This window comes from Pelodiscus sinensis, chromosome 10, assembly GCF_052426305.1.
Source record: "Pelodiscus sinensis isolate ZL-2025 chromosome 10, ASM5242630v1, whole genome shotgun sequence".
NCBI lineage: Eukaryota > Metazoa > Chordata > Testudines > Trionychidae > Pelodiscus > Pelodiscus sinensis.
The window spans coordinates 24473137-24484956 of NC_143061.1; the positions used below are offsets into that span (position 1 = coordinate 24473137).

At 45.2% G+C, this 11820-nt stretch overlaps 1 long non-coding RNA gene across 1 annotated transcript; it reads right to left on the reverse strand.

Annotated features, from left to right (window-relative positions):
• Positions 1–288: 288 nt before the first annotated feature.
• LOC142830783 (uncharacterized) lies at positions 289–11327 on the reverse strand. Its single transcript, XR_012906269.2, has 3 exons — positions 11020–11327; positions 8742–9035; positions 289–5913 (listed from the first exon to the last, which is right to left on the reverse strand). It is a non-coding gene; the product is annotated as an uncharacterized LOC142830783 (long non-coding RNA).
• Positions 11328–11820: the final 493 nt, after the last annotated feature.

Consider the following 11820-nt stretch of genomic DNA (forward strand, 5'->3'; position numbering starts at 1 on the left):
CCAACAGGAGAGCATCAGAGAGAGTTCAGACAGGGAGAGTAAGTGGTTTTCCTTTCCTTTTTTCGTTCAGCACGTGTGATACCAAGATGCCTAGCAATATTATGCTAGTCATGACCTCCAATAGTCCAGAAGTCAGAAGAGATTTCCTGTAGACAAAGTGCAAACGTGTGGTGATTGTACTACAGGAAAAGTTTATTGGATTGGAGGGAGAAGTGGAAATGCTACTGAGAATTGGAGAAGCTGAGGAGTCTCTACAAAGCCAGGTTCAGGAAAGACAAGAAATAATGGAACTGACTGCCAAAGAACTGGAGATACAATAGTTTATGGTGGCATTTTATACAGCTGGAGACAGAATTACAGATTTAGTTTGGGCTAACAGCAACAAAATTATATGGCGATAACTTTTTATATTGGAAGGAGTGCAATTTTTTTTCTGCCTCACATACACTGAAAATGGCTAAATGGATTTTTCCTAAACCTTCATGGAGATTTTTTTCACCTTTCTACCACAATCAAGCATGGAAAACTCCCTCCTATGTCTCCAAAAAAAAAGTTTTAAGTAGGTGAAATCATGAAGTTCTAAACTAAATTTTAATTACAGCATTCAAAGCAATTAATACATTCACATATATTGCATTGTTGTCAATAGTCATCACATTAGGGATGAAAGGTGGTATGTCAAAGTTATTACATATTGAGGCCAGATCTTAAATCCACATGACAACACAAATTTTGCCATTAACTTCATTTGAACTAGGACCAGACTCTTGAACTGATATACTCATGGATCATTTCATTTACTTGGGTGATACAGTTACCTCAGTACACAATGACATTATATATTCAGTCCAATACATCAAGAAGGTAACTAAAAACTGAAATTTCCCATGCTGACATTTGGGAAGGTTGTAGGGACAATGACAGAAAACTCTAGAAATGTTTGAGCCCACATTAAGACACAGGCTTTAATTGTTAACGTATTAGTGTCAGCATGAGAAACAAAGGTCTGCCAACTTATAATGTCAAATTTATCTCTCTGAACTATAAAATATTAATCTGGCTCCTGCTGTAGTTACATTTCCTTAAAGACTCCCAACAGTATCCAAACCAAATCCTTCATATTTCAGTTTTATTTAGTGAAACAGCAGAACAATTTGTCAGGTCACATTATGTCCTTTGTTGAAAAGAATGGAACTAAAGAATTAGCTGCATTTTGTTGGCGATAGCACCAATCAGTATTTGGAAGGGCTGTTTGCCAGGTTAAAAATAATGTGTTATACACATTGCAGGAGGAACTTGGCAAAAACCAATGTAAACTAGTTGCAGAGCAGATTGTGCACAGTGTTGTCTGGCTAGGGCCAAGGCCTACCAAAGAAAAGGTGAAAGCAACTGTCAACAAAATTTACAGTGATGCCTCCATTTTCGCAGCAGTAATGGGAGTTTGTGATTTTTGTTGAAGGTTGGCATAAACAACTACCAATTCACAGCAACATGCTGATCATTACCAGAGGAAAAAAATTATATTGATTTAACATCATCCTTCCTGACAGTAAAATGCCCAGACCTTAGCATCGCTCTGGCATGTAAAATGAGAGAAGTATATAAACACAGAAAAATCTGAAAAATTAGAAACGTAAAATCAAATTCTTATTTGCACTTAATTTACATATCTGAGATATAACAGGCCTTGGATCCAGACAAGAACTAAAGCACAGCATCTATATGACATTAAACAATTCCCATTTTTATCTGATCATTTCTATGAGAAGTTTTTAATATAAAGAGCAAATGTTAAAAGAATCCTCTCACTAGTTTTAATTCTATCCCGTTTTGGCACATAAAAACACATTATATTAATTATTGCACATGGTAAAAAGTGTTCAGATTTGCAACTGGGAAATAGCAATCTCTAGCTTATGTCTAAATTGTATTTCCCTTATCATGACTCAGTTTATTGAAAATCTAATACTTTTGGTTCTAGTTAAATTCATTATTAGGAGTAAATCTGTTAATGTCTGTACCAGAATAAATTCTCAACACTTCTAGGGCGAAACTGTTCTTTACTTACTCAGTCTTCCTGTTTCTTTCCAGTCATATGCTGCTGCGTAGTTTTTATACATTGTCAGTACTTCTATATTTAAGAACTGCACATGTTCGTGTCTTCACATTGCACAATTTGGCCAAATCAGAAGAACTTTGGGATGGCTGAAATGAAAATCTCTCTGAGTCAGGGTGAATAATAGTATGGGGAAATGGCACTTATATGTCCTACAGTCAAAGAGAACTTCAGATCTGTCTTTCTGGCACTTTCGGTGAGTCATTTAAGTGTAAAAAATTGCTAATCAAAATGCTGTGATCACAATAGCTGATTTGATCTCATATGAAAGTTGTCAGAGCGAAACAATCTTAGTTGCTTGTGCAACAACCAAAGGAAGAACCCAGAGAATGGAAGAACATCCAAGGGCCATTCCTTGTCAATCTCAGTATTGCTAGAACGTAAGAACATAATGTAGGTTATGCTGGGTCAGGCCAAAGGTCTATCAAGCCCAGTATCCTGTCTTCTAACAGTGACCAATGCCAGGTGCCCCAGAAGGAATGGACAGAACAGGTGATCATCAAGTGATCCCTCTCCTGTCATCCATTCCCAGCTTCTAACAGAGAGAGGCTAGGGACACCATTCCTAATTTCATAAAGACAGACTTTTCCTCATTGTAAGTGTGATGGAGTATACCAACCCCACACTGGATTTGCAAGGATTAACTAGGGTTACCTGGCCAAAAGAACCCCATTGGAGGCCAGATAAAATGCGGGTGAGGCTGCTCAGTGTGGGCTGACTGCTCCTGGGGAAGGAAATGTGGCCAGAGCTCTGGAGGAAGAGTTGCAGATACACCAAACCACAGAGGCCAGTCAGCAAGGAATGGCTGGAGAAGCCCCCAGTCTGGAAGAGAGTGACAAGTAAGGTGACTTTGGTGAGTGTGGTAGGAAAGAGCCCAGGGTAGGGAGTTAGATCCCCGAGAGCTCGGCATGTCTCTGGCAGATTTCCCGCTGAGCTAGTGTGGGCCACCCCACCACTGACAGGGCCCTGGGCTGAGATCCAGCGGAAAGGGTGGGTCCAGGTCCCCCTACTCCATATGCCCATTAACTCTCCAAGGAGGTGCTACAACTACTGTTGTCGCTGCCCTGTCCGAAGGGTCATTGATATTGACTTAGGGACTGCATCTGCTAGGCCTCCCTGCCCTGGGAACAGGGAGTTTTGCTACTGGCCACTGTGTTGTGCTTAGAAGAAGCACCTGGGATGTTCTTCAGGGGGATCAGGCAACATGCCACATTTATTGAACATACATAGATCAATCAATACTTTATCATATGCATATGATACATTACACTCATGCGCACACACAAGCACACTCCAACATGTTGTTACCAATAGTTGCTCCCCCTAACTATACTGGCCAGGTAAGTTAGATGGAGGAGGAGTGGAGCCAGGCTTCTGCCGATTGGGATCGATGCTCCGAAGCTGACAAGACGAAAACCCGGGGTCCCTCTGAAAGATGCCTCATATTTATCCCTCTCATGCAACCAGTCAGTCATCACCCTGCCTTTCTTAATGCTTCAAAAAGAGTTCTTTCAAGGGCAGGCACTTGCTGCTCGACTCCCAAGGCAGTCTGTATGTCCAGTCTTCTTTTCAATGAGTTCACTTCACAGGTATTGTCTTGGATCTGGCTCCCAGCCCCTCTCCACCCTTGCAACTGCTGCTGGAGGAGCTCATCTTTCATTCTCCATTCACTCCTCATTCATTTCAACAGGGCAATCAAGGAAAGGGGAGAGATCTATTCTTCTCCGAGCAAAAGAATATTTTCTTTACCTTAACTATTCTGAAGACCTATAACATAAGGAGACAAGATCTATATAAGGACTTACAAAGTTTCTCTTAATACAAAGTTATATGAGAATGATACATGGTTATATAGAAATGTTACAGAGATTTATCCACGTTGTTCCTCTTTTGATCCCTGTGAGTCCTTTGGGCGCGAGCACCCGCCCGAGTCCAGGACGGGGCCCTGCGGGCCTGGCTGCTGACTGTTCTTTCCCTTACGCGGGTCTGTATCAATGTCTGTCCTTGGCGACCTTCAGTCGTCGTACACCCTCCCAGGTTTCGCCCTGTCTCCTCCTCACTGGGGTGGGGGTGAAGGGGGACCCAGGCCCTCCCTCTCCACCGGTTCCCAGCCCGGGGCCCTAAGTGCGGGGTCAACGTTCCCTTGCACAGCTGACGGGGCACCTCCCCATAACGCGTCAGCCCACGGGCGCCACAAGGACCCCGCCGTGGGCTGCTTCCTTCCCGCCATGGGTCCCGGGAGACTGGTTTCCAGCTCCCCTGTGTCTACCATGATTCCAGCGGCCTGGTCCTGAGTCGGTCCTCCAATGCTCCTACCAGGGTCTTGCTCCTCCGCGCTGTTCCTCAGCCGGGGCTCTGCCTCCACCGCCTGCAGATGCCCCCCCTTACTCCGACAAGCCCTTTTAAAATGGCCCACGGGCCGTGATGTGGGGGGCCCCCCTTTGTGACGTGGGGGCTTCTCCCGTTATTTCCGGGCAGTCACCCGTCACCTCTGCTCCCACCGGACATATGCTGGGGCTGGCATCCTTCCTGCCGTCCAGGCAGGGAGGCAGGTTGCAGCCACTCGGCGGCGGCGCCCCGCTGCTTGAGCTTTCCGCCCGCGGCGTGGCTTTCCACTCACCTCTCCCCGCTGGCCAGTGTGTGGGCCGTTGGCAGCCCGTCACAATTCCTCAAGAACAATTCTTGAGTGGGTCACAGTTTATATAACTAATTAATGGCAAAATACTGGGAAGCAATTTGAGCTTAAGTTGTAATTTAACATCCTCTTTAATAAACAATATTTTGGTATGTGTTATCACAATTAGAATGAAAAAGCAGTAAGAAGTCCAAGTGAATGACCATTCCTTAAAAAAAATATCATACCATTGATGAATACTGATGTTTAGTTTTATGTGACATTTCTAGGATTTTACATAATTGATGATGTAAAATTGCTAAACTGTATGTTCAAATTTGGACATCAGTGGCATTAGTCAGTTGCCATCTTTTTTGTTCAACTAAATCCTAATGCTAAGCCAAGATTAATAACATCAGCTACTATATTAACATATTTATCTTTTGGTACTGAAAATGTAGTCACATCATACATGCAATGCTGCATAGGGAGTTTAAAGAAATGCCTATTTCGCCATACAATGGCTTAATTCAGTCTTGCCCAAAACAATGTCCATTATACAAGTTGGGAGCCCTTTCCTCAGGCTACTGCCAAACAAATTCTTTAATAGCAGCTATACCTTCATGGGACCTTAACTCTACTGTCCCTTACAGCAATCAGGGAAGGTGTTACAATGGCCTTAAACTTGCAATTCTATGCAACATCCAGGTACATTCAGCGGGGCTTACAGGCTGAAAGTTGATTAAAACAGTCCAATTAACACAGCTTCTTCTCTCTCTCTCTTTTTTTTACACCAATGTTTTCACATACCCATTCTTTTTGTTTAGTAACTTAACCTTGTGCTTTATGTTTATGCCTTTAATTTATTATCAATAAATAAACCTTGTGTTTCATGCATAGTTTTTCTTTTAATGTACCTTTACCACTTTTTCCTATTAGCAAGACTCAAATTCCTTGGCCTCTGCCCTTATGAGATTCTGGTTTCTGTAAATACAGTCAAAATGCTTAATGCTTATTAAACATTTCCTGCCTAATGCAGTATCATTTTTAACACAGTATACTAGCTAGTAAGACAAACAAACAGACAGACATAAGACAAACACAAACATAAAACAATCTTTGTTGCAACAATACATCCATGGTATTGTAGGGTGTTCGGCTGGTACCAGCTTGTCCTGATTTTCTGAAAGACAAAACACAAAAAAAACAACAAAAAATAACATACTTCTACTTCTTTGACGGTGGCACATTATTGCTTACATACCTTTTTCTTTTACAAATATCCCTTTTCATTCCTTTCTTTGCTTACAATTACTGCTGTCCTTACCTATGTTTTTGTTTTGTAGGGAGCCAGGTTTCAATGGCTTCTGCCCCTTAAGGGTTCTGAGTGAATTACCCCATTGTGTAATTCAGAAGGTGTACTTCAGTTTTCCTCTTATACAGCAGACTAGGTTATCAAGTTTCTGCTGTGTTAAGTTTATGCATAGAGAATAGCCAAGAAGCATTATTACTATAATGCTGGGGAGATTTAAGTGTGAGATGTGTTTCCAATGACCATTTTAATATTCTAAAGGTTTTCTTTTTCCAAAAGAAAATCATGTACTCATTACAGGGTTACTCATGAACATTAAATTTAGCTAGTGTTAAACAATAACATTAGCATCAAACAACAAGTAGCTCTGTGGATCTTACCAATAGATGTTAAGTATCCTGTGATAGCATGCCTTTTATTTAAATAATTTAGCTTTGAGGCCAGTGTGTTCAAAACCATCTTGAAATCTTTGCTTATGCAAACCCCCTATTGTATCTGTTTTCATGTTTAGCATTGTGCAAACAATTCTTTTTCCTACTTAGGGTTAATCTTTTATTTTTAGGTCTGAGATTTTTAGATTCTCATTTTTAGGTTTGACTCCTTTCCCCCCCCCCCCCCCCTTTCTTTCTGGAGGGCTACCATTTGAACTTTCTGATCTCAGGTAGTTTGCTGATCAAACGACAGGCAGTCCCCGGGTTACGTACAAGATAGGGACTGTAGGTTTGTTCTTAAGTTGAATCTGTATGTAAGTCTGTTGAATCTGTTGAATCTGTATGTAACTGGCGTCCAGATTCAGCCGCTGCTGAAACTGACCAGTGGCTGACTACAGGAAGCCCGAGGCAGAGTTGCTCTGCCCCAGGCTTCCTGGAATCAGCCTCTGATCAGTTTCAACAGGCTGAATCTGGATGCCAGATCCGACTTACATACAGATTCAACTTAAGAACCCCAGGCGTCCCCAAGTCAGCTGCTGCTGAAACTGATCAGCGGCTGATTCCAGTAAGCCCGGGGCAGAGCAACTCTGTCTCGGGCTTCCTGTAGTCAGCGCTGGTCAGTTTCAGCAGCGGCTGACTTGGGAACGCCTGGGGCAGAGCAGCTGGGGTGCTGCTGGGTTGCTCCAGTAGCGCCGCTCCTCGGCGCTACTGGACCAATCCACCAGCACCCCAGCTGCTCTGCCCCAGGCGTCTTGATTCAGCCACTGCTGAAACTGACCAGCAGCGGCTGAATCAGGACGCCTGGGGCAGAGCAGCTGGGGTGCTGCCGGTTGGTCCAGTAGCGCCCAGAGTGGCGCTCCGGGACCAACCGGCAGCGCCCCAGCTGCTCCACCAAAGGCATCGGGAGAAAAGCCTGGACTGCTGGGGGGGGGGCGTACTAGCTGCGCTCTCCCCCCCCAGCAGACCAGGGAGACGCGGCCGGGGGACCGAGACGCACCGTGGTCCCACCGCCCGGGTCCTCCGCGGCTTTGCTCCCCGTCTCCCTGGTCTGCTGGAAACCAGCAGACCAGGGAGACGGGGAGCAAAGCGGATCAAAGCTGTGGAGCATGCCGGCAGTGGGACAGCCGCGGCGCGTCTGGGCTGTCCACTGCCCGCGTGCTCCCCGGCTTTGCTCCCCGTCTCCCTGGTCTGGGGAGACGTGGAGCAAAGCCGCACGGAGCATGTGGGCAGCGGACAGTCCAGACCCGCCGTGACTGTCTCCAGCAGACCAGGGAGACGGGGAGCAAACCCCGTTCGTAACTGCGGATCTGACGCAAGTTGGATCCGCGTAACTCGGGGACTGCCTGTATCTATTACTTGCAAAGCTTCTTTGTGCTGCCAGTTAGGGCATTTGCACCACAGACACTTTCTGGCCTGCTTTTAGATTCAAAGCTGTCAGTACCTTTGTCTTCAAAGGGACACCATAACTCTTGCCAGAGTTTTAGAGTTTTTACTTTTAAGTCCTGCTTTCATACACAGCAACCTGAAAAGGAAATTACAACCTGTTGTGGCTCCTGGAGCCCTCACAGGATTTAAATTTGTTTTCAGTTTTTACCCCTTCTACAATATATATTGCATGTCACAGGAAAATGTACATTCTTTGTTTATAATATTACTTAGCCATATTAATCTTTGCATAGGGTGTAACTGTTTCTTTTATGCTCACAGAGTTTTCCTGTACTTTCATTAAGCAACTTGGAATGAAATGGCCTTACTGAAAACAAAACAAACCAATTTGTTTTAAGCCTACAAAACAGGTCACTAACCTACAAAGTAGGATTACTGGATCTTGAAAACTCCACTCCACTCAGAACATTTCTTACACTATTTCTACATAGCTGTACAAAGATTACATTCCCTTTTATTCATTGGGGTAGTTAAGTTCCAATAGAACTTCCTTCAAGTTCTTTTAGCACATTTGACTGAAGTATCGACAATTAATTTAAGGATTTGAGTCAAATTTTTCTGGATTATTTACAGATATTCTTTTGGAAAAGGGCCCATTTTTCCTTCAGAATGGTTGCAAAGAAATCAAGAATTCTTTTCCTAGAACATTTTAGCATTTTCACAACTGCTCAGTTCCCTCTAGATTCTGAAGAGTTAACTTCTCTGTGGTTTTCTTTTTTTTAAAACACTTTCTTATTTCTTAAAATGAAAACTGGCCTTGTTTCAGATATTACTCTTGTGAGTATTGTTTTAAGGATTTTGATATCCAATACCTGTACTTACCATAAATTAGCGTATATAATCCATGGGTTATACATGTTTTACAAGCCACACATCCTCCCCCCGTGGTATACACGTCCACAGGGTATACAAGGAGGAGGGTGGGTTGTGCCTGGCTGTGGCTGCGCGGGGCCTGGGCTCCCTCCTGCAGGCCGGCCAGCTTGCCTGTGCTGCACTCTCTGTTCCCCTGCCCGGAGGAGGGTGGATTGTGCCTGGCTGCAGCTGCACAGGGCCTGGGCGTGAATACGGTGAGTAGATGAATGCAGGATCCATGGGCTATACATATCCGTGGGTAATCTAAGGGGTTTTTTTACACAAAAAAGAAAAACCACGGATTATACATGGGTGCAGGTTATAGATGGGTGCGGGTTATATTCGCTAAACTACAGTACTGCTTTTCTCAGTTCTGCCACAATGCCTTCAATCTCTATCTCTTCCCTGCCTACTTGTCTGGGCCTGATCCTGTTTTTCTTGCTGAATGGCCCTGTTCTATGTCCCATTGTTCACTAGCTCCCACACCTCCTGGTCCTTTTTCTTAAGTATATTCCTGAAAAATTTAAGAATTGCTTTCACTGTCAGTACCCATCCTTAAGGGAATCTAGCTGTGTCTGGGTATTGAGGGACATGCATTTCCTCCTCTCTATTTCTGCAGCAGAGGCTTTTAAGTTTTGCAGTTTCATATTTGCATTCTTATATTCAGTCAATTTGAGGAACACCTCATTACAGGTTTCATAGGAGCCAAACTGCATCTGCTTTTTCTTTTTCAGTATTTAGCCAATTCTTTCCCCCTAGGTTTTAAATTGTGTGGATGTCAGCAAGAGCCTGTTCCATACATGGGTTATGCCCAAATTTATGCAGGATTTGTTTAAAAGGAATCTCCTTTACATAATTCATGTTTTCCCTCTTAAGGGCTACAGCACCTTTCCTGACCCCAGTCTCCCTTTTTCTAAACATTATTAAGAATAGTCCTAGCCCACGTTACAAAGTATCCCAAAGTATACAAAGCCTCTCACAATGTTGCAAATTAAATATTCCCAACACCCTGCTCTATAAGCAAATATCTCCAACACACAGTGTTGCAAATCCACCATGTGACTGGAGGCACTAAGCTCCGTCCTTGTCTCGGGACTCTACGGCCAAAGGTATCTTATATCAATTACTATACCCATTTGTGGGCTGGGGCAGGGATCCTAAGCCTCCCCAATTCTCAGGACTCTGCGGCTGAGGGTATAGATACCTAAAACTCTTTCTTTGCCAGTTTCTCTTAACACCCTCACCCAGTGAGGGGGAAGCAAGGACTCTAATCCTTCTTCCTAACCTGGGGATTCTACAGCCGGGGGTGTGCACACCTTAATGATCAATCAATTTCCAATACTTCTCAATACTTTTCAGCACTTCTCAATAGTTCTCAATATTTCTCAATACTTGTTCTTTCATTACCCTGTAAATGCTCGTGCTACCTTCCCCCTTTTGCATTCTCCACCAAAACGTTGTGCTTAAAAGAAGCAGGGGGGATAAGGCAACATGCCACATTTATTGAACATACATAGATCAATCAATAATATATCATATGCATATGATAAAGCATTGCTTGATCTATGTATGTTCAATAAATGTGGCATGTTGCCTTATCTCCCCGAAAAAGATCCCAGGTGCTTCTTTTAAGCACAACAACTGGACCTCACTGCCCTGAGGAAAGGGAGTGATTGTTGACTTTGGCTACTAGACCTCATTTCCCTGAAGGAAAGGAGTGATTATACTAGGTGTGAACGAGTTGTGGGGTACGATCACCCCCTACCGAGTGGGCAGGGGAGCTCAGCAAACCCCTTCGTCCTCTAACCCGGCCCCCGGCTGGGATTCCTGGTCGCACGTCCCGTAAGGTGGGTGCGATCACCCCCTCCCTGCAGAGCAGGAGAGGGGGGTTCAGCAGACCCCATGTCTATACCCCGCCTTAGCAGGGGGGAGGAGGCTTGCACCCCGAGTCTTGTCCCTCAGAGGGGCGATCCTCTGGCTGGCCCTGCCATCCGGCTGCCCCAGTTCACACGTCAGTGTGCGTTCCAGTTCTGAAGGGGGTTGGGTGCTCAAGGAGGGTTGGGAGGGGGACCACCTCTCCAGGTCCCAGCCCGGGGCCCTAAGTGCAGGGGCTCACTGTCACCCCTGCACAGCAGATGGGGGGGGAGGTTCCTTCAGTGACATGTCTGCCCACGGTGGCCAGAAGGCCTCCACCCCGGGCTGCTTCCTCCCTTCCCCCGGAGCACCCCTGCTGTTCCCCAATGCCTACTGGGATTCTGAGGTCCGGGTCTGGGGTTGTTCCACGTAAGTCCCGTGGGTCATCCGGTTTCTGCAGGTCTTGTCCCGGCCGAGTCGCTCTCTCCGCGGGCGGCGGGGTATGTCCTGGTCATCCTCCGATCTGGGACTCATCAACCGCTGGCCGTGGGGGCAATCTCGGGAGTCTCTGGGATGGGGACGGGCTGCCTGCTGGTCTCGGGAACGCACCCGGTCCGTCCTGGGCCTCAGTCCGTAGTTACCTCCCTGAGAGGAGGCTGCCCCCTCCCACTCTGCCAGCGGGCCCTTTTGAAATGGCCTGTCTGGCCGGATGCACTCTGGAGGCCCCGCCCCTCCGGTGACATGGCGGCTTCCCCGGCCACGTCCTGGCGGTCACTCTCCACCACGGCCCCTCCCTGAGCACTCCTGTGGGAGGGGCTGGTGATCTCCCACTGGTGCAGGCACAGCAGTTACATTTTATGTCTATGTATATTGTGTAGATAGAGTTTTAATAATAAATTGTAAACCTAGGTCTTTTCATGTGTTTATGGTTGCTTTACATGATAATATTTCACCTGTCCTGTTTATGTAACACTTTAAAAATCAGCAAAAGGGTTATATAAATAAAATTTATTATGAAACAAAAAGGCAAAAAACTATTACGTACATAGTTTAGTCCTATTCAGTGTCTACTCGGTGCTTCTTGGCTTGTCTCTTGTATTCATTAAATGGAGCATCTCTTGTCACTGTCCAGCAATAGTCTGCAAGCATTGATGGGCTCCATTTGCACTGATAGCGTTTCTCTATTGTTGCAATG